Here is a 24,495-nt window from a genome sequence, read left to right as displayed (position 1 = left end):
AGAATAACAGCTTCACAATGATCATGTTATAGATGAACTCAAAGGGATCTTCAATGATGTATTATATGAAGTTTCAGATTACAAGCACTTGGTTACATGAAAGTTGGCATTGACCAAGTCCTTTGCATAGGGAGTGTTGCCTAAATTCTAAGTCCAACTGTGTCAGATCAAACCAACAGTCCACACAATAAGTTTTTTAGGGTTTTTGTTCTTATTATGTACATTAATGGTCAAAGACCACACAAGCAAATAAAATATACACAAGCAAAATATATCACAAAATATGGTCCAAATGGACAAAGTGAAAATGACATTAACATAAACAATTAAAATGAAATGAATAATGGCAAATGAGTAAGGCTTAAAGATAAAGTGCATTAAAAGTAAAAGACTTGAAATTAAATGTTAGTTGGTAATGAGTTAGAAGTTAGTATTGCTTTTGCTTTTTTTTTTGTCATTGTTTGGAGAACACTCAACCCACTTATCACAAGCATAGATCCTTGAACTAATACATATTCCAAAGGAAGGAAAAAAGGTCAAGTTTCCACACAATACCATGAAAGGGGGGAGACTTACAATCTCACTAATTAGAATGCTATGCCTTTTGTGTCAAAAATTTAGCGCTATGTTAAACAATCGTAATTGGACTTATGTAGAAGTCACAACTGTTTGAGGTCGGGCAATAGAACTTTGGTGTTAATGCATGTTAGAGTCATAGTATAATGGACTATGCTCATGAAACATACCACACACAAAAAAGAATATGCAACAAAAGGTGGCGTAATCTCATCCATACTTATGTTGATTTTGCAATCAACTAGCCTTAGGATGTTGAGATATCATAGGTCAAATGAAATGGGTGCATAAAGAAGGGGAATTATATGAAGAGGGAGGGGAATATATCAAAACTCAAATTGGACAGAGGACTTTTACCAAATTAAGATCATTCATTCATTTTGGGAAATGGAATGTACATTCCATCAATCCCCTAAATCCAATGATCTTAACCTAACAAAGTCAAATCAATCTTGACCAAGGTCCAACATTACAAGTCAAACTTATACAAACAATCAAAATGGCTCAACACAATTATTTGGTATTTATTCAATTTAAAAATACTAAAAATAATGCATTAAATTAAATATGGTTTGTCAAATTCCTAAAATCTCATCAAAACACCAAAGAAATGGCCATGAGATTTATCATAAGCAAACAAAGTCAAAGGACCTTGGAGAAAAAATTAAGAATTTTTGGAGACTTAAAAGTATTTTTAAACAATTAAAAATATTCACTAAATCAATTAAATCATGAAAAATATTAATAATGATCCAAAAAATAATTTTAATTCAAAATATGGAAGATGATTTTATTTAAAAAAGATTGGTGAAACTCTCATATTTTTTGGATCAATATTAAAATTAATATGAATTAATGAAAATAAAACAAATTAAATGAAATTCAAATAATCAGAAAAAATGTTGACCACTTGATCTCCCTCATTAATTGAGGTGGCAGATCAAGTGGTCATCAGCGCGCTTTCCACCATGGACTTAAGTCAATGTGCCACAGGAATGGTAATCAAAACCAACGCGTGAGATTAAAACATTTTAAACAAGATCAATGGCTCATAACCTGTCCAGCACACCGTCGGTGCTGGAACTCCGGTCACCTTCTTAGGCGAGGCTCACCGAACTAGTTCAGTCATCACCATCACATAAATGAAAAAGGAGGACATGATCTGAAAGAAAAAATGGCGTAGAGCACGAATTTGACCTCAATTTTAACTAACTCCACATATATAGAAAGATATAAGGAGTTGAATTTTAAGGCGTGTCAACTGAGTTGCTTCGACTTGACCTCAAAGCAACTCAATCTTCTTGCCTACATTGGTAGGACTTCAGACAACCAAAGATCCAAGAGAATTGATGAGAATTGAGTGAGAATCAAAGATAAGAAGATTTCTGAAAAATACCTTCAATGATGTGCATAACTGGATCTTGCTTGCTTCAAACTTGACTTGATCACACTCGAGGAGCTTGTAGAAGTGGTTTGGCAATGGAACAAATCTTTGGATCCTGGAGTTTTTGAATCTCTACACAGTGAGATTCAAACTCAATTTTCAAGTTTAAAATTCTCAGATTTTCCTTTGAATAGTGAGGGTTTGAAAAGAGGGTGCAAAGTTGGCGCACAAGGTGTGTTTGAAATGAGATCAAAGGTCATGTATTTATAGCATTTGGGATATATAATTGCACACTTGAAATTTTACTAAATTTGGCAATGTCATGCACAAGCTTGCATGGGCATGTACAAACCCATGAAGCAATCCATTTTGATCCAATTCCAACTATACTGAAGTTCAAATGATGCTTGAATGGCAACGCAATGCAATGTGAAGTTTTGGACATTTGATTTTTCCACTTGATGCAGACCTGTTAAGAGCATATGCATCCCTAGCAAACCTCATCCAAAATGCATGAAATAGGACTCTTTGGAAAGCTTAGATCAAGGGGAACAACTTTGATGTTAAACACTTTTCCATTTGGAACTTGAATCAAGGTGAATTGTGAGGTGAAAGTTTGGAAATTTCAACATGTTGAAATTTTTTCTAAGTGTTAAGTCATATATCTCCATATTCCACCTTACTTAACTTTTCATGTGAGCTCCAAATGAGAAACTTTCCTTAATCAAAGTTGTATATATTTCAAAGACCTTCAAAATGGTCACCAATTTAATATCATTTGGATTTAGAATGATAGAGTTATGCATTTTTGAAGTTGAGGAAAATCACTTGTTCAATGGTATAGGGCAAAAATGACCTATAATGTATCCTCATATCACATGCTCATAAAAGTTGAATTAGCTCTAACTCCAAACATAAGATTTGAAGTAGACATCTTGAATTTGATTTTTCAACTTGGAAATCTTTCATATCATAAAAATTGTGCAAGTTATGGCCTTGGGAAGTTGACTTTTAAATTAGGGTTTAGATAAAATGACATATAATGTTTCAACATAGTAAATGATTTTCCAAGAAAAACTAGCTCTATGTCTCAACATGAAAGTTGTTTGGAATGTAATTTAGAGTAAAGTTTCTCTTGTAATCATTTTCATATGGTAAAAATTATAGGAGATAAGGTCTATGGACACCCAATTTTGATCAGATGAATTCATCTGGCCAACCACCATCAACCATCTTGCTAACTTCCAATTCTATTGACTTTTTAGGATCATGGTAGATCATATGTTCATAGTATGATAAAATTTGAAGTGTCCCTTTATAAATTTGATCAATTGGTGAGGAAGCTTGTTGAAGAAGTTACTCAAGATACCCAGACAAACTAGGGTTTCCAAGGCAAACTACCTCCAAACTCTTGAAGAATACTTGATCAAAGTAACATATGAAGATCATGGGGACTCATATATGATTCTTAGAGCCATTGTGGATCATTCCTTGGTTGTGCTCTTGTAGCCCTGAGGGTCTTAAACCCTAGATATGAGCTTGCTAGATCAATGGGGATCATGCCCTACCTACAAAAGAGTTAGGCAAATGCAAAGACATATTTTTGGTATTTTGGTTAGTAAAAAATGATAATATACAAGTATGATACAATCACATGGTGCTTGGTGATCTCTCCCAAAACAAACCCAATGAAAGAGGGGTAAGGAGGATGCCAAGGTATGATCCCAATGCTAATGCATATGATGAAGTTGCATGAGGGATCTTAGGGTCAAAGTTGGGGTCTTACAGGTTGGTATAGTTCTCCAGATCAAAGGTAGCAAAAGAGTTTGTTGTTATTGAACCTATAACCATAGTGTACATGAAAAATAAGATCGAAGCTCCTCCCAATAGGATTACTCCTATCCATATCCGTGTTCATGGTCTGTTCCCATATCAAAACACCAAGGCGGTGCCTTGGAGGTATGAAAAGACTGTGCAAGTAGGTGGGAAACAAATTCAAGTTCCTGATATTGAGATTGTTAACATAACTGGAACGGGAGGCATAACTCGTAGTGGCCGTGTATTCGCTCCAAAATACACTCCTGGGGTGTCTCCATCACCCATAGTTGTTTCTCCTAAGGAGAAGGTTCTTCTTACTCCTCCTTCGCAGGCGGGGGCATCTGTACCTGACACTCCGATCGTGATGACTGTTCAAGAGGTAACAAAGCTTATTCCGGATAAAGTCGTAGAATCTGAAACTTCCAAAGGGAAGGGGCTAATGAAGGAAGATGGACAGGTTGAAGGTCACAAGAAAGGTATCTCTGTTGAGGAAGGCCAAGGATTCCTCAAATTGATCAAGAAGAGTGACTTCAAAATTGTTAATTAGTTGGGTCATACTCCCTCCAAAATCTCCATATTTTCTTTACTCTTGAGTTCTGAGGCTCACTGAAAAGCATTGTTGAAGGTCGTAAATACTGCTCACGTGATGCAGGATATCACAATCGATCAATTCAACTACGTGGTTGCAAATATCATCGCCAGTAGGTATTTAGGATTTAATTAAGCAGAATTACCTCCTGAGAGAAATGCCTACAATAAGGCATTGCGTGTATCAGTCATGTGTACATACTCCCTGCTATCTCGAGTTCTTGTTGATATTGGTACCTCGCTTAATGTGATACTGAAAGCTACATTAAGTTAATTACAATTTAAGGGATCCAGGATGATGACCAGTGCACTGATTGTTAGGCCTTTTGATGGCTCTAGAAGGCAGGTTATTGGTGAAGTAGATCTACCCATTTGTGTGGGACCTCATCAATTCACTATCACCTTCCAAGTCATGGACATCAATCCGGCCTACAGTTGTTTGTTAGGTAGACCTTGGATTCATGTTGTTGGGGCAGTCACTTCTACATTATACCAAAGGTTGAAATTCCTGATCGATGACAAGTTAGTTATAGTATATGGTGAAGAGAACCTTCTGGTTAGTGAGCTTTCATCGTTCAGATATGTTGAGACATATGAATGGGTCGTTGAAATTCCACTCCACTATTTAGAATTTGAAAAGGCTAGCTCAACTACTTCTAATCATGATCATTAATCTGCCACCATCGTATCTTCAGTCAGAAGCGCCAAGCAAACTCTGGAGAAAGGTATGTTATCCGGTTGGGGTCAAGTCGTCAATGTGATAGATAAGCATGACAAATTCGGTATTGGCTATCGTCCATCAACTTGGAAAGCAAGTCCGAGGAAGCAGAAGTTCAATCCTGTCAAGTTAAGCAGTACAGGTTTCCAAAGTGATCATACAGTGGCAGTTATTGGAGAATCTAATGGCAGCAAATATAAGACTCCCAATTTTGTACGCAGATGTCTTCCGGGATTCAAGCTCACCAACTGGATGAATTCCGTGATTCCTATAGTGTATTCGGAGAAAACGTAATTCATTTTTTTCTTAATCCCTTGTCTTCGCTTGAGACAAGAGGATATCTTGTAAGGGCCTCCTTGTTTAAAAGTATTATGTGATTAAATAAAGTACTTTTTTGCATTCAAAATTTGTGTTCCCTTTCTTTTAGTTATTTTACTTTTTCACAAAAAATGAAATGGAAAAAGTTTCCTTTTCTTTTTCCACTTTATTAAAAAGCATACTAAACTAAGCTTATAACATGTAGAGCAAATAAAACCATTGATAACAATATGGCAAGAATCGACTGTAAGTTGGATTTCCAATTAACCAAGCTGAAGATGACAGTGAGGAAGATTGTGAATTACTAGCTGAACAAGCACATCTCCTTGAGCATGAAGAAAAATAGATTCAGCCATATAAAGAACCAATGGATGTTATTAACTTGGGTTCTGAAACTGAAAAAAAGAAGTAAAGATTGGGGCATCTCTTGTCAAGCATGTACACTTCGAGTTGATTAAGTTACTGCATGAATATGTTGACGTATTTACTTGGTCGTATCAAGATATGCCAGGGTTGAACACCAACACTGTTGAGCATTACTTGCCACTCAGACCCGACATGGCACTCAAGATCAGGGGAGAGGTTAAGAAGCAGTTTGATGTTGGATTTTTAGCTATTTGTGAATATCTGCAGTGGGTTGCGGATATCATTCCAGTTCTGAAGAAATACGACAAAGTCAGAATATGTGTAGATTACCGAGACCTTAATAAAGCGAGCCCAAAGGATGATTTTTCTTTGCCTCATATTGATGTTTTGGTTGATAATATAACTCAGTTTTCCGTATTTTCCTTCATGGATGGTTTCTCAGGGTATAATTAGATAAAGATGTCACCAAATGATATGGAGAAGACAACTTTCATCACACCTTCGGGAACATACTACTAACAAGTAATGTCGTTCGGCTTTATGAATGCAGGGGAAACATATCAACGCACCATGGTAACCCTATTTCATGATATGATTCATGAAGAGATTGAGGTTTACGTGGATGACATGATTTCCAAATCAAGAACTGAAGATGATCACTTAAAACACCTGAGAAAATTGTTTTCTAGGCTCTAGGAGTTCAAATTGCGTTTGATTCCAGCAAAGTGTACTTTTGGGGTCCGATATGGTAAATTATTGGGTTTCATAGTCAGCCAGAAAGGTATTGAGGTTGATCCCGATAAAGTTAGTGTCATCCAAGATATGCCACCTCCCCGAACAGAAAAAGAAGTATGAGGTTTCCTTGGTCGACTCAACTATATTTTCAGATTCATATCACATCTAATAGCTACTTGTAAACAAATCTTTGAATTGTTGAGGAAGAACCAATTGATTGTAGGGAATAATGATTGTCAAGTGGCATTTGACAAAAATAAAAAAGTATTTGCATGAATCATCAATCCTCTATGGGTTGTGTTTTGGGTCAACATGACGATACAAGCAAGAAAGAACATTCAATATACTATCTCACCAAGAAGTTCACTAAATGTGAGACCAGATACTCACTTTTAGAAAAGACTTGTTGTGCTTTGGCTTGGGTTGCTCGACACCTGAGACAATACATGGTTTGCCATACTACTTTATTGATATCCAAAATAGATCTGATAAAGTATATATTTGAAAATCATGTTGTTACTGGAAGAATTGCTCAGTGGCAAATGTTGTTAACTGAATATGATATCCAATATGTGACTTAGAAAGCAATAAAGGGGAGGATTATGTCTGACTACCTTGCTCATTTACATGTGGAGGGTTATCAACCATTGAGGTTTGACTTTACAAATGAAGACATCATGTTTATCAGAGATTTCGCTATTCCATGCCCTGAGGAAGGCCCTGAACCAGGATCGCGATGGAGCTCGTGTTCGACGATGCTTCCAATGCTCGTGGTCATAGAATATGCGCAATTATTACTTCTCCAACTGGCTTCCACCTTCCATTTACTATTATATTATGCTTTGACTGCACCAACAATATGGAAAAATATGAGGCATGTATCTACGATATTGAGGCGGCCATTGACTTAAGGATCAAGATTCTTGAGGTATATGGAGATTTAGTTCTGGTAATCAGTAAGGTAAAAGGTGATTCGGAACTCGGGATAGCACATTGGTACCTTATAAAGAGAATATCAGAAAGATGATGCCCTACTTTTAGGAAATCTCTTTTCATCATATTCCTAGGGAAGAAAATCAGTTAGCAGACGCTCTAGCTACATTGACATCCATGTTTAAAGTCAAGTGGAAGAATGAAGCACACACTATGAACCAGCATATTGTCTAACAATCGAGGAAGATCCTGATGATAAGCCCTGGTTCTACGACATAAAGACATTTTTGGAGAAACAGTAATATCCTGAGGGTATATCTATTACTGATAAGAAGTACTTTAGAAGACTTTCTTCAAAGTTTTTCTTAAACAGTGATGTGTTATACAAGAGGAATTGTGATTTTGTGTTTCGCAGATGCATGGGTAAACACAAATCTAGCACGATCATAAAGTCCATACATGAAGGCTGCGAGGGTGTAGATGCGAAAGGTCCTGCCATGGTCAAGAAGATCCTTCGAGCTGGGTATTACTGGAAAACAATGGATTTTGACTACTACAACTTTGTTAAAAGTTTCCACAAATGTCAAATATATGGTGACAAGATCTTTGTGCCACCAACTTCGTTGAACGTTTTGACGTCTCGATGACCCTATTCTCTATGGGGTATTTATATGATTGGGATGATAGAGCCAAAAGCTTCCAATGGTCATCAATTGATCCTAGTTGTTATTGGTTACTTTACAAAGTGGGTTGAAGTTGCTTCATATGCCAATGTCACTCGACAAGTGGTTACTCGGTTTATCAAGAAATAGATATGTTGCCACCAAGAAGTTTCTAGCAAGATCATCACTGACAATGACAGTAATCTCAATAACAAGATGATGAAGGAGTTGTGCAAAGCATTTAAGATCGAGCACCACAACTCTTCACCATATCATCCCAAGATGAATGGTTCCGTTGAAGCAGCTAATAAAAACATTGAAAGAATCATCTAGGAAATGGTCAGAACTTACAAGGATTTCCATGAGATGATACCATTTGCTTTTCATGGCTACAGGACTTTAGTTCGTACATCCACTAGGGAAACTCCATACTCATTGGTATATGGGATGGAAGTTGTTTTATAAATTGAAGTTGAGATTTCTTCACTCAGGGTTATCATGGAGGTTGACGTTGATGAAGTTGAATGGGTTCAATCTCACTATGATTAGTTAAGTCTGATTGAGGAGAAGCGTTTGATGTTTGTATTCCATGGTCAGTTGTACCAAAGACGCCGCAAACGAGCTTTTGATAATAAAGTTATTCCTCGTGAGTACCGCTCAGGAGAACTCGTGCTCAAAAGGTATTATGCTATTCACTCGGATCCTTGGGGAAAAAGGACTCCCAATTACGAAGGACCTTTTGTCATTAAGAATGCCTTCTCAGGTGGAGGCGTAATCCTCACAACAATGATGGGGAAGATTTTCCATCTCCGGTGAATGCCGACATAGTCAAAATATATTATGCCTAAAAAGAAATGATAAATAAAAGCTCGTTAGATTGATTCTCACAAGATCAATCTAGGCAAAAATGGCTATCCCGATGGACCAAAAATTGAATTGTCCATGCAAAAGTTAGGGATCAAATTTAAAATATAAAGTTCGCTAAGTTGAAAACCCGAAAGGGCGACTTAGGCAAAAATGAGCATCCCGGTGCACGAAAAAAACAATATCCAGGCAAAAGTTAGGGATAAAGGCATTGACTATGTTCCTTGAGCCTACTTTGCTACAAGCTAGATCTCATACGACCAAAGATCGATATAATCTTCGTCAATTAAAGCAAAGTAGTGGGATTCAAATCTTACAGTGGATGATAGCCAATGTTGTAATAAATGGAAAATACCAAAATATTTCCCATTGCCATTTCTTTTATTTTTCAATTTTTGGAATATCTTCTTTAAGGATATTTTCATCCTTGTACGCATCATATGTACAAATTCTGTTTACAATCAATAAAATTCAGTTTCTTTTATCAATCAGTTTTATTTTCTCCTGCATTTTATTTGCAAAATAACTAATTTATTTTTATCACATAATACTATAAAACTTGGGGAAAATAAAGAAAGCTACATTAAAAGAAAACTGTATGCATTGCGGTAACATCCTGAAGAACTTAAAAAGATAATCGGTAGTTTGAAAGTTTGGATTGAACATCTGCAATTATCTTGATGATTTCCCGGTTATATCATGCATCCTTGTGCTCTTAGAGCAGGACCGGGTGGATCCCCAGCAGCAGTGTTAACACCATGTTCTCACAATAACAGTTTCTTTTGTATAATTGGTGATGAGTCGGAGTTTCCTCCGTGCCAGAAACCATACCCTATGAATGAAATCCATCTGACCATATCAAATACTCATGCATCGTGAAAATAAAGCATACACCATGCAACATGCATATCATATTCTTCATTTGCAGTTCCCCACATAACATAAAAAAATGTACCTCAATAGATGAATTTATAAGAGTTGAACTGCTACTCCAGGTCTCATACAACCGTTCCCAGCGGGAAAATTTTCGGAAACATTAGTATTTAATCCTCTTATACCTTGAATACCTGAAAAGCTTCCGCAATTCTTGTATTCAGGTTCAAGGAGATTAAATAGAGGTAGTTGTTGTACCCCAAAATTTGCCCTCCCCTTTTCATCTATTCATTCACCCCTTAACTTGAGAATCATTTTCATACCCTCATGTTTCATTCATATGCATCAATCATTCATTCATAACTAGTGTTTAATCATTATGGATTCAAATTTCTTGGCCTGCGAAGCTAGGGTTTTTGGTGTGGATGAAACCCTAGAGGTTTGGCTTGGAGATTCATCTGATCCTAGGAGATGCAAAACCCTAATGTTTCGGTCTTTGGGGGGTTGAATTCAACAATGTTCCGTCATGGTACTCTTCTAGAGGTTCAAACCCTGAATTGTTGATGATTTTATAGTGAAACTTCATCGTTGTTCCTTGGGTCTTATTTTGACTTCTAAACCTTAGTTATGGGTTCATATATGTTGAAGGCTTGGTTGGGAAGCATCCTAATTCGTCCAAAGGCTTTGATTGAAAGGTGTGTTATGGAAACCCTAATCTCAGATGCTTGAAGGCCTATGCTAGTAAAGATTGACTGGGAATCATCTTGGTTTGACTGAAACCCTAGTCTATTTGGGAAAGGCTCTTACCCAACATCTTGTCCATCATACCCACACATCTTCCTAGCTTTTTCATAGTCATGTCTCCTATCCATATGGGGTCTTTTTCAAGATCATCAGTCATTGGTTATTGGATTTAGGCTTGCATCAATACCTTGATCTTTTGGGCTTTGGTTTACTTTTGATCCGTAAAGGATTTAAACCAATCCTAGGTCATCATTATGGATTCATTTGTGTTTAACCAGGATTCATGCCAACTTACACAAGTCCATATAAGAAAAACCCTAGTTTGAGACCTACAGTTGACTTTTTAGTTAACTAGTTGCCAAAGTCACCGCTTTCCATGAGCCACTCTCAAGGCATTCACCTTCAATCCATGAACATTTCAAAAGGGCTACGATTCATTCTAAACCTTAACAAGATTTAACCATGCTTCATGTAACCATTCTAAGCCATGATTGTTCTTACATAACCTTGACATAAACCAAATCACCTCTAAATCTTCAACCATTCAACTTACTTTCAAACCAATTCAATGTGATCATATTCTATTTAATACACTTTCCATTCAATAATCCTAACTTTCATATTACCATCTTTATTTCCATTTTACAACCCTTTACCATAAATTAATCAAGTACCAAATAACATGTCATCTAAACTTCAACATGTTCATTCAAACAAATAACCAATTTCATTCCCTTACAAAAGAGTATTACATAAAAACTCAAACATTACATTTCACAACATCCCAAATTCTCATTACATAACCATTTCATACAATTCCAATACATAACCTACACATAACCATTTCATAAAATTCCAATACATAACCATTTCATATGCACAACCACTTCATCAATTTAAACATTGTTTAACCAACCAATGTAAATTACATACATTCAATCTCATAACAATACATCCAAAATGTCTTGGAAATAGTGAATCAACAACTAATCATTATCAGTATGAGTAGACATTTTTCTGGCATACATCACAAGATGGATCAACGAACAAGTATTCCCTTTATACTTTTCAAAGTCGGGGACCTTAAACTTCATCAGGATTTTAACATTGGGGACCAGGAAGAGTTCCACAACACTCTTCCCAAACAAATCTTTTCCTCTCAAAGTCTTCAACTCTTTACACAACTCGAGGAATTGATATTTCATCTCATCCATCTTCTCATACACATCTAGACCCTCAGACGGCTTAGAGTGGTAGATAGTATCCTCAACACGAGGCAGAGTGCGAACAATCGGAGACGGCACTGACATGACCGGGCTAGATGCCGGCAGAGAAGCAAAGGTGGGCGCATACCCTTCTGGCATAAAGTTTGATGGAATCCCCCAAGGGAATCCAGCAGGTATAGAGGGAATAGATTGACTGGCAGCAGCAACAGGAATAGTTGAGATAACAACCTCAAAAATAACAGTCCTCTGGGGAGGAGTTGGTGATGACTGGTTATGTGCAGCAATGACAGATTCCATCAGCGTCGTTAATCTGGCGATCTCATCCTTTATCTCTCGGTTCTCTTGCTCTAGATATTCCATGATCCTTGGTTTATTAGCGCGAGCATTGTAACGGTGAGTCAGCTTGGCTGATGCACAAAAGAAGAACTAATAAGACATCTGGCGAAAGAAAACATGTTATGCAAATGATGCATGAAATGCAATGTTTTTTATTGTTTAATTTCAAGGAATATATGAAGTTTCATTTACAAATATATATTCAAACAATAACAATTCGATTGACCATAAAATCTCTTTTTATTCATAAAAATTGGAAGGATTACACGGAGTACAATTTCAAAAACCAAAGTACAAATACAAGAGAAAAGGAAATTATCATCCTAAGGATCCCTTAGCAACTGTATCATAGGATCTGGTTATGGATGCATTCTTCCTTCGGATGCATCGAATCTCGGACTTAAAGGATGTCTTCATCTAAGCCTTCTCATGAACTAGCCGATCAATAATATTCTTCCAAGCACCGGAAGGTTGAGGCGTACTAGAGGAAGATGGACCATCTGGATCTCTCTATCTTTTCACTACTCGATCCTCAAGAATCTCAATAAGCGCATCCTTTTATTTCGACTCAAGCTGCAACTCTTCATGCTTTTGGCTCAAAGCATGGAACCGCTCTTCCCACATATCTCTCTCTTGCTTCATCTTGATAAGTGCGTCTTCCAACTCCTTTACATCTTGGTTAGGGAGAGTTGATGGCTCAGCCACAACCAAAGACATAGGTCTTTCACAAGCATACGACATCTTCAGCTCCAAAGCTCTCTTCTTCATCCAAATAGTGTAATCCTCCAAAGTTACATAGTTGCATGGTTCAAGCTCGGATCTTCCTTTCCTATGCACAATATGCCAAGCATGTATCATCTTCTGCTTCAAATGTAGGGGATCTTTACCCTCTTGATAAAACAAACATTCTAACTGAGTGTTATTAGGTTTATCTCTCAAGAGGAACCCAAGTTGACGATGGGCCAAAGCAGGGTTGTAGTTGATTCCCCCTTGTGTATCAATGAGAGGCACATTGGAGAATTCACCACAACTATCAATAATATCCAAGCTACTCAATGCATAGTCATACCAAATAATATCATCATTAGTGAGAGACATAAGTCTCTGGGACCACCGTAGACATTGCTTGTTCTCCAAGAAAGCGGGCCTCTAAGGCAAGTGCAAAATAAACCACTTGTACATAAGAGGAACATAACACACAATAGTCCCACTACCTTTAGAATTCCTCAAATGCAAGGAGAAGTACATGTCACCCAACAGAGTAGGAACATGATTCCCAATCAATAAAATTCTAATGGCGTTAACATAAAAAAAAACGTCGATGTGAGGGAACAAAGCTAGACCATAAACGAGCAATACAAAGATGGCTTCAAAAACATCCATACTACTGGCTTGAGCAAAGACAGTAATTTTACCAATGAGGAACTCATAAGTTAACCTAAGAATACCTCATTTATTCACCAAAGGAGTATCAATCTTAGATTTCTTCAGATGAAGAGCTTCAGCTATGATATTAGATATGGGAATCTCCTCCAATCCACTAAAAGATACTTTGTCAGATACGGGCATACCCAAGAGATGGGCATACTCCTCTAACATAGGCACAAGCTGGTAATTGGGAAAAGTGAAATACTGGTAGAGAGGATCATAGAACTGAACCAAAACACTCAAAAGTCCTTCAACCACATCAGTATATAAAATTGAAATTTATTTTTCTGTGATGAATGTTATGATGTGCATGTATGCATGAATGAAACAATCTCACACAAGGGATCACACATAAGGCAGACATAAACAAATGTCAAGGGATGGATCAAGTCATCATCAAGATCAATCATCCATTTTGGTGGATCATGGTTTTAACCTTATCAACACCCAAGTTCCATTGATATGAGTTTAGTATGCGAGGTGACTCCTAGTAGTGTGAGATTGGGCATGCTGAAGCTTACAAGTGGTTTCCTTGACGATGTCAGAGAAGGTTAGAAGCTAGACATAAACTTGGTTAATCGGCTATCTTCCCTTGGTCAGGATGGAGATGAGGATTTTAGAGTTGGCAAGAATGGTATGTTGAAATTCCAGAATAAAGTATGTGTGTCTGACGTGTCAGAACTAAAGCATGTGATTCTTGAGGAAAATCATAGAAGTCGCTTGAGTATTCATCTTTGGGCTACTAAGATATACCAATATCTGAAAAAGATGTTTTAATGGTCGGGTATGAAACGAGATATTGCTCAATTTGTTTATGCTTGCTTGACTTGTCAGAAGTTGAAGATTGAGCATTAGAAGTTGTCTGGTCAAATGAAACCGTTGGATATACCTGAATGGAGGTGGGACATCATCTCGATGGACTTTGTGGATGGTTTGTCGAATACTCCAAGAGAAAGTGATTCGATTTGGGTGATTGTTGATAGGCTGACTAAATCGGCTCATTTCATACCGATTAAGTTCAATTTTTCATTACCAAGGTTGGCTAAAATATACATTAGTACTGTTGTGAAGCAACATGGCATTCTGTTGAGTATATTTTCTAGCAGAGATTTGAGATTCATTTACAGGAAGCTCTGGGTACTGATTGAGGTTGGGTTCTTCCTATCACCCACAGAAAGATGGTCAGACTGAGAGGATTGTCCAGTCTCTTAAGGACTTGTTGAGGGCCTAAGTCTTATAGTAGAAAGGTGCTTGGGACAGTTATATGCCACTAATTGAGTTCACATACAATAACAAATATCATTCTAGTATCGGCATGGCACCTTTTGAGGAGTTGTATGGTATGAGGTGTAAGAGCCCCTTATGTTGGTATGATTATGGAGAGAGTGTTGTACTTGGACCCGAGATTGTGCAGCAGACGACTGAGAAAGTCAAAATGATCCAGGAAAAGATGAAGGCATCTTAGAGTAGGCAAAAGAGTTAGCATGACAAGCGAAGGAAAGGTCTTGAGTTTCAAGAAGGTGATCATGTTTTTTTTAGAGTCACTCATGTGATCGGTGTTGGTCGTGCTTTCAAGTGTAAGAAGTTTACTCCTTGCTTCATTGGACCATATCAGATTACTTAGAGGGTTGGAGATGTTGCCTACCGTGTGGATTTACCCCAATCTTTTTCGAACTTATATGATCTTTTCCATGTATCACAGCTCCAAAAGTGTATTCATGACGCATCTCACGTAATCCAAATGGACAATGTGCAAGTTTGGGATAATCTGAATGTTGAGGCATCACCTGTTCGAATTAAAGATAGAAAAGTGAAGCAGCTATGTGGCAAAGAGATTATTCTTGAAAAGATTGTTTAGGGAGGACCCGTTGGAGATAGTATAACTTGAGAGCTGGAGAGTCGGATGAAGGAATCCAATTCGAAGTCATTTTTCCGGTAATTTTCAAGGACGATTTTTTTTAAGTGGGAGAGAGTTGTAACACCCCCAATTTATTTATTATGATATTTGATTTTTATGTGAGGGATGATTTATTTTGATTGTAACTGTCAAAGTGACAATTATCTAAGCTAGATCAGTTAACTATAAAGATCACAACCGGGCGATTTTCTAACTCTACAATTTTTATAAAAAAATATATAGTTTCTGTATTTGCACAGATCAGTTAACTATAAAGACCACAACTTGGTAATTTTCTAACTCTACAATTTTTTTAAAAAATATATATAGTTTCAGTATTTGCACATTTGTCTTTATATGAAGCTAAGATTTACTTCAGTTTAACTACTTTGTGTTGATACAAATTACTTAAAATAATATTTTTTCAGACGACAACCCAAGAGAGTACAAGATGTTTTAATAGGAGAGCCAATTTGAGGTGGAACACCCGAATTTGGGTGATGGTATAATTCTTTTCTCTACACCCGTGGGAGTTTTCCTTATTATTATCGTTTTGTATGATGTTTGTTAAAATATAAAACATAATCATTAGCCGGACAAAAACCTCAATTATAGTTGCTAGTTGTCTAAGCTAGATCAGTTAAGTCTACTAAGCTAGGATTATACAACTAAGTTGGACTAACTTATTACATTATCTAATAAGTTTATACTACATTGTGCTTACACCCATCATATGGCAGTTATGGACAATCAAGAGAAGCATGTTTCTGAAGTGAAATTGGGTTCTGAAGTGAAATTGGGTTCTGAGGATGTTACTGCCATTGAGAAATTGATGCCAAAGAACCTTGAGCAAGACAAGAGGGAACTACATGATATTCATCAGGATGGGGAGGCTAATGACATTATTTCTTCAGACACCGGTGCTAAGGATGATGGTGCAGTTGTGAAAAGTTAAATTCTATCATCGAAGGGTCAACACAATCTTCGGGAGAATTTTGAACCTATGCAGGGAAGTTGTTCAAAAATATTATAATCATGTATATAATAACTATTAAAGGATAAAAAGTGAAAGAATCATAACAAGCATATATTAACATGGAGTGAAAGATTAAGTACATCCACCCTTCTATATTGCAAATCACAACAAGTATTCAAAGCAAAATTATCTGAGCATCAGATTTCATGTATCAAAACATTAAAGTCTTACACAGTTAATCCCAACAAATCGTACGAGGTAATGTTATGGGTTTTAAATCTGGAATATATTTGGTTTGGGGTTTATTGTCAACAATGATTTACAACAAATCTGCAATTTTCAGATGACACGGCCATCCAGAGATGAATATTTTAGCGACAGGAAGCTATGTGTATTGTTTTCTTATTCATTTACAGTCTAAAGAGTCTGAATAGTTATAATTTGTGAATCCAATGTAACATTCTAGTTATTAATGTACCTTTCTTATATATATATATATATATATATATATATATATATATATATATATATATATATATATATATATATATATATATATATATATATATATATGGGGGCAAAAAATCTTAACTGGTTCAGCTAAGCTTGATGCCTTGATACGTAAGTCTAATGTATAACATAGGGAATTTTTTAGTGGGATACATCTTCATCCAAATGTCAAAAAGCTTAAACATAAGTCTCAAGCCACTTCATGAAAAAAAAATCTCAAAATGTCATGTTTTTTGTATTTTTTTTTATTTTCTTTTACACATTCCATCAAGGAGGACGGACGCGTCAAAGGCCCAGTTGGGGTCCATCATCTCAGATGGGGACCCTTTTTTTTTCGTTTTTCTTCTGAGTTATTATTAATTAATTAAAAATAGTTTTTTAATATATAAATTATTATTTAATATAATATTATTTTTTTTAAAATATAATATAATTATATTTTTTTAAAATATTTTTTTAAGATAATATTACATGCTAAATATTGTTAAAATATAATTAAAAATTACAAGAGTTCTATGACATAATTAAAAAGAAATTAATTTCTACGTTGATTAGGATCTTCATCGACGAAATGACTACCGATTTCACATCTTGCACGAACTTGAACTCAGTGACCACGACCTAATGGTTCTGTTGAGCTAGGTATAGGAGGGGTTGATGTTGTAGACAGATAAGTAGAGGTTTCAAAAATGGGTGGTGGTTCACGAAAATTTTTGAATGCTTCAAAATTCTCGAAATCGATATTTGAAGAAAAGTCATTTAATATTTGTGTCAATGAGGGTTTGGGTTTGAAGGTTCTATGGTTGCGATGTAATGGTCGCTCACATCGGTGATTTGTTGATTAGTATTTGAGTAATCAAAGTTAAGTTGTTGGATGGGTGTGTAGTTTTGTAGGGGGCGGAGGCATGGTTGTTGTTGGGCTTCAGAGGGGTAGTTTGTAGGGTTTTGTGGTGTCTGATATGTGTAATTTGTTGGTGTATGTTGTGTTTGTATCTAGTAGTTTGGTTGTTAGTATGAGGTATGTTGTGTTTGAGTTTGGTAGTTTGGTTGCTGGTATTGGATGTATTGTATTTGTTATTGGAAGGGATGGGTATATTGAGTTTGTCATTCGTATTGGGTGGAAGTTGATGTTTCGGTATAACTTTGGTTGAGAGTGATTTCTGTTTAGAGGTTTGTGAATTGTGGTTGTGGTGGAATCGACATTTGTGATGCGGAATAGTGTTGACGAGGGTCAATTAGTAGTTGTTCTATTGATGCGTATTGTAATGAAAGATTTTGAAGTCAATTCAAATATTCTGCAGTTGACTTCAATTCTCCCTGAAACGCTACCCCAGTCAAACATGATTGGTGTCTGTTTTCCCAAAGGTGTTATTCATTTCTATTTAAATTTGTGTAGTTGTAATTTCATGACTCTTGCATAGTCATGGTATGATGTTCTTGGAGGCATTTAAGTAGGCTTGGTATGTCTTGATAGTATCCAAATTGCAATTTAACCTTATCTGCTTGATGCATTTTAATGATCCCAAAGCATAAGAAAGGTGTTGTTTCACTCCAAATCAAATTGTCATCATTCTCTAAAGGTAGGTAACCAAGATAAGGCCTCCAAATAAATTGTTAATGTATAAATAATATATGTTAGTGTAACATTTATACATATGGTAATTTAAAAATAAAAGTATCGGCACTTATATTACGTTGGTTGACGACATGTGATCAAACATGACACGGTAACCGTCAAGATAATGGCGAGGATTTTTAGAGCAATTCTTCTTCTTGTTAGTCATAGCCCATCTAAAAAATTTGAGAATAAATTGAAAAATTAACATATTGAAACATGTAAATTTTAAATAATAGGTTTAGACGAATAAATTCAAACTTACAGGGATGCATATGGCTGAGCTTGTATGCCTGAACTGATTGATGCTATAAATGGGAGTCGTGTAAACTCCCATGTTTGGAGAAGAATAACACATCATTCATTCCATCAACATCAATGTTGACTGCTTTACACATTTTCCAATATAGAAATGCTAACACAGCCGATCTCTAACTATATTCACCACATGTTTGTAAATCTTTAAGAAAGGGTATCCACATACTATGTACATCTTTGGCCGATTTGTCGGGGAACAAGGTAAGTGCAATGTACAATATGATGTATATTTTTGTATATATAATAATTTCTTCATGTGAAGAATTTTCAAATATTTTTGTTTCTTCTAAAATTTGCTTTAACCAAGAGATACGCGCATGTATACATTTAATGTGATTTTCTGGTGGTTGACGACTCAAAAACACGGTCCAAGCATTTGCACTAATCTCGGGAGCTTCTACCACAGCTCTACCATTCACGCGTAGACCCAAAAGCATACTTACATCTTCTAATATTATGGTACACTCACCGGTTGAAAAGTGAAAAGTATGTGTTTCGGATCTCCATCGTTCAAGTAAAGCATAGATAAAACTTGTATCAATTACGATATCCTTCTATTTTGCCATGTTTGCAAAACCGAAAGTTTCCAAAAAAGGAATTAAAATAGGTGGGGCATCAACTAACTTGTGGTTTTGGGTTCTAAAGGCTCTTTCGGGTTCTACCTGATACATGCATAGAAAACAATAAACAAAATAATAAATACATAATATATTTTTTTAAATGAACAACAAATACATCAATATGAAAATAAAAATAATATGGTATACATGATAAATAAATAAAACCATAAATATGTATCACTTACTAATGTTTGAATGTTATCATTAGTCCCCCTATGTTTAGCACCCATCCAAAAAAAAGGAGTCTGGGACTTGGTGATAAAAATTTGATGACTTGTAAGAGATAGAAATGTGAGGTGTAGTAAAAATGAAAGTATGATTGGTTATTTGTAGAAGAAAAAATTGGTGAGAATTAATTGTTAGGGTACCTGTAAATGTAAATTCTTTTAGGTAAGAAAATAAATATTACACTAGTTAGGTTTTTTATACAATGATAAAATTGCATCTATTGTTCTACGAAATCTAACATACAACTCTAAAGGGCCTAAGTTAATGAAATTTAAATAATTTTCAAACATTCCACATACGTCTTCATCATTACAAATTCAGACTTCTTCATACAACACCATACCATTTGCATTGATGTCTGGTTTTTGATAGCGCAGAATAATAACTTCTCTCTCAAATTCGGTAACATGACGTATCTGAGTTTGGATGTCGTCAAAACCGAAGTTTTCCATTAGTCTGACTGATTTTGGATCAGAAATAGTATTCCAAGAATCAATTTTTTCAGATGATATTGGCTTAATAATGTATACTAGACCAATTAGGAGAGACATGAATAAAGCTTATATGTTTTGTAATGTTCAGAACTGGGTTTTATACTGTGTTTGACAAGCCTAAACGTCCAGTATATGTCTGGCTTCCAAGATGGCGTACCCGTGTTACTTTTTCAGAATCCGGTTTGGGTCCTCCATCCCAGATGGCGGATCCCAACTATAATTTTTCACGTGCATGAATCCTTCATCCCAGATGGCACACCCCAAGTAAAATGTTTTCACGTGCATGGGTCCTCCATCTCAGATGGCGGATGTCTTCTACTTTTTCAGAAGCCTTTTCAACTCCGATATTTCAGATGGCGCATCTCAATTGCATGGCTTACACATCTATTTTTGCATGTTCGTCATATATAATTGAAACCATAATTTTCAAAATTTATCACACACACAATGGCTCAAAATAATTTTACAGTTCAAGTCCATTATAATGTAAGTATTTTTCTTGATGTCAATGTCGGGGTCACAACAATTCAAAATACACCCCAGGTCCAATTACACACATTTAAAAGAAAGAATTGAAAAAAATCTCCAAAAACAAATATCTGATACTTTTTTATCGATATCCATGTTTTAACGAAGGCGATAACAATGTCACGTATACAACAACAAAAATAGAAGACGACAATGACGTCGGGTTAATGCTCCAGTTCCACACAACTTATAATTTGTCAAGTGTGATTGAATTATACGTGTGTTTACTAGAGCAGAATGAGGGTCCATAAGTAACGTATCCGACGCAATCTTCTCAATCTCATCAATATTAAATGAGTCAGGAGACTACGTTAACGTTGACACCAGATCCAACAACCACTCAAAACGAACCATTTTTCTCAGATGAGGATGTCGGGGATGATAGTGACTATTAAGAAGTGCAGTATGTAAATACGTCAAATATTTTTAGTGGGGAAAGTGACAACTTCGACAACGACATCGTAGTGGTGCAGAAACATGAAGTGTTGGACCTATACAATCCACCATTTCACGTGAGAAATCCCACATACTTAGATAACGAAGAGGCCTCGATATTTGAAACAACAGAGCCACTTCAGGTAGATGGGGTTGCTTGGCATGGAATTTAAAAGCAAAGGAGGATGTGTATTAGCCATTCGATAATTTCACATTAGAAATTATCTTGATTATTTTGTTTATAAGTTTGATTCTAAACGACTCATAATCAAGTGTGTTAACAAAGAATGCACATTTAAATGTAGAGCCTCTATGGGGAAGGGGAGTGGTACGTGGGTGATCACTAAGGTTAGTGGTCCGCACACCTGCGTGTCTTCCACAATGTCTCAAGATCATAGAAAACTTGACTCCGATATAATATGTGATAGCATCAAATCTCTAATCAATGGTGATTATTTGCTAAAAGTGAAACACGTCATCGCTCATATTTGGGAGAAATTCAACTATACAATCTCTTACAAAAGGCATGGATTTCAAAGAACAAGGCTATCGCTTCTATTTATGGAAACTGAGAGACTTCATACAACGACTTGCCGTGATTGTTGTTGGTCATGAAAACATTTATACCTGGTACCATAATAGAACTCCAGACTCTTCCTGTATTTTCAAACGAAGGGACAAAAATCAGTGGTATTTGAAATAACCCCTCATAAACTCTTCCTTCCATCATTTGACTTTCGTCGCCAGTAAAATGCGAAGAAAGTAGATAAACAAAATAGAAGGTGGGTTATTGGTAGCTGGAAAGTAAAAAAAAGTGTTTATGTCAAAGAGACCTTGATCAAATTGGATATTATGAATCCATGAAGGTGAGGGTGTTGCTTGTGTTTATCAATATTTTGACGAAGTTAGTCGGAAAAACAGAATATGTGAGGCATATATTGTTTCATTGTTGATTTATTTCAATGTGATATGCAATTCGTTTACAACTGTGAAGCATATCATAGTTGATTTGTTTCAAATTCAAAATGAAAAAAAAAATACATAAAGTGTGAGTGCAAATGATCTGATTGGTAAAAGTAGCACTTTCAAAACCAATTTTATAAAAAAAACTAGATTTAACAAAAAAAAAAGGTTTTTAACAGATTTAAAACTAGTTTACAAAAATATAAACCGGTTTGAAAAAATATAAACTAGTTTTATAAAAGTAAATATGTTTTGGTTTTAAAAAACATATTTCAAAATGTGGTGTGGTTATGAACTGCCCTATGCACATGCATTCATAAGCCTGATGTCTTACCCTATGAGTATGACTTCCTTCCTATATCGGCAACCCGATAATAATCTGTCACTAGGATACATAAGCTTGATGTCTTACGTCAACATCCTAGCATTACAGTGTGTTAGTGAGATATAAAAGTGTGGTGTGTAATTTAGGAACCATTTTGCGACTTTTTACTATTCTATCTCATTTCTAAAATTTAATTTTCAAATTGTCTCAATTTAAAAATAAATTTCGTCTCATTTTCAAAATACCTCTGTCCAATTAATGGATGAGTCATTGAGATGTCCAATCAATGAATGAGTCATTGAACGGAGTTTAGTAATGAGGGTACCCGACCATTTATTAGTTGTGGGGTTGAATGTTATTTTTTTATAATTTTTAATTAATTAATTTATCATTAACATTTAAATAATAATTTTATCACTCATGACATTCATCGGTCGAGGGATACCATTGTTAGTAGAGTCTCGGTCAATGAATGACATAATATTCATGTATTAATTTTCTATAAGTAGCTTGAATTGCAGAAATGTAAGTTAGTATCTTGTGTTAGCAATTTGTTTTTGTAATAATGTATGTTTGGGATCTTGTGTTTTATGAGCAAGACAAAAAATCAATGTCTTCCTAGATCCGCAATGAAATTTCAGAACACTAATTGCAGTCATCAACACTAGTTTTCGACAGTTGGGTGGGCGTCGTATGAAGGTGAGAAAAGTATAGTATTGTTGCCCATACATAGCGTTGATTGATGCAAGCCCTGAGGGTACATACATGTATTACTTGGATCGTATAGAAACTGATTTAGATGTTCAGTGTATGTTTTCAGCACATAGTGGTGAAGTTAACAAAGAAGTTGAAGATCCACTTGTGTTGGTTGTTGTTGTTGATTAGTGTGTTAAGAAACTTTCTGAATTTAAGTTGTTGCGATTGTACTTTGTAATCGGAAGTCTTTAATATTAAATATATTCCTTAATGTTTGTTCCAAAAGACATTCGAAATACATAAATAAAGATAACAAAATACTTGCTTAAAATGCCGAAAGTACTTATTGGTCAACCATCATTCTGATTAATCTTTCCATGGACCACGAAATAGAATCTCTCACGATCAAATTGCATGACATTATGAGTTTTAGCTTTACTGACTTCTCCAGCCAACCCCTTGTTGCAATTATCTGTGAAAATCTTGCCAGAAGCCAACATTTTTGTTCACTTATGGCCTCTTTTACCAAAGAGTGATCCTAACCAATAGTACGTAGACTGGACCAATGCAGTGATTGGAAGGTTTCGGGTCTTTTTGAGCACTGAGTCCATTGCTTCTGCCAAGTTAGTTTTCATGTGTCCCCAATGTTGCCCTCCATCACATGCTCTTTCCCGCTTCTCCCGAGGTATGTTGTCTATCCATGATAAAGCCTCATATTTTGCTTTTCGAATTTCCCCGCGATAGTAATTAAACGTCGTCTTTGTCAATGCATAACCTGTTATAAAAAACATAATAGAAATGAACAACTATTTGCGGTAACTGAAATTTATATTGTTACCCATGTTAACAACTTTTTTGCGTAGTTCCTTGTCTCTAATCTCAAGCATGAAGTTCTGTGCAATGTGTCTAATGCAATAGACGTGTAAAGATGGAGGATATTTCCATCAGTTTTCATGATTGTTATATGCACTCTTTATCGATTTATGTCTGTCTGATATTATACATAGATTAGCTTGTGATGTCACGTGTATTCTCAAATCCTAAGAAAGAAACTACAAGCACCATTTGTCTCACCTTCAATTAATGTGAAAGCTATTGGGAAAATTTTCCTGTTCCCATCATGTGCCATAACCATCAACATAGTCCATCTATACTTGTCATACAATCATGTCCCATCAACTTGCACAACAAATTTACAATAGGCAAAACCATGTATACATGGTCGAAATGCCTTAAAGAGATGACGGAAGATCCTCTTGTCACCCAATTGGGACCCATCGTATGAAATCACAGGTAAGGTTTGCAATTCTATAATAGTACC

The sequence above is a fragment of the Lathyrus oleraceus genome, chromosome 2 (genome assembly GCF_024323335.1).
Source record: "Lathyrus oleraceus cultivar Zhongwan6 chromosome 2, CAAS_Psat_ZW6_1.0, whole genome shotgun sequence".
Classification (NCBI taxonomy): Eukaryota; Viridiplantae; Streptophyta; class Magnoliopsida; order Fabales; family Fabaceae; genus Lathyrus; species Lathyrus oleraceus.
Note: the sequence above shows the minus strand (reverse complement) of the source record.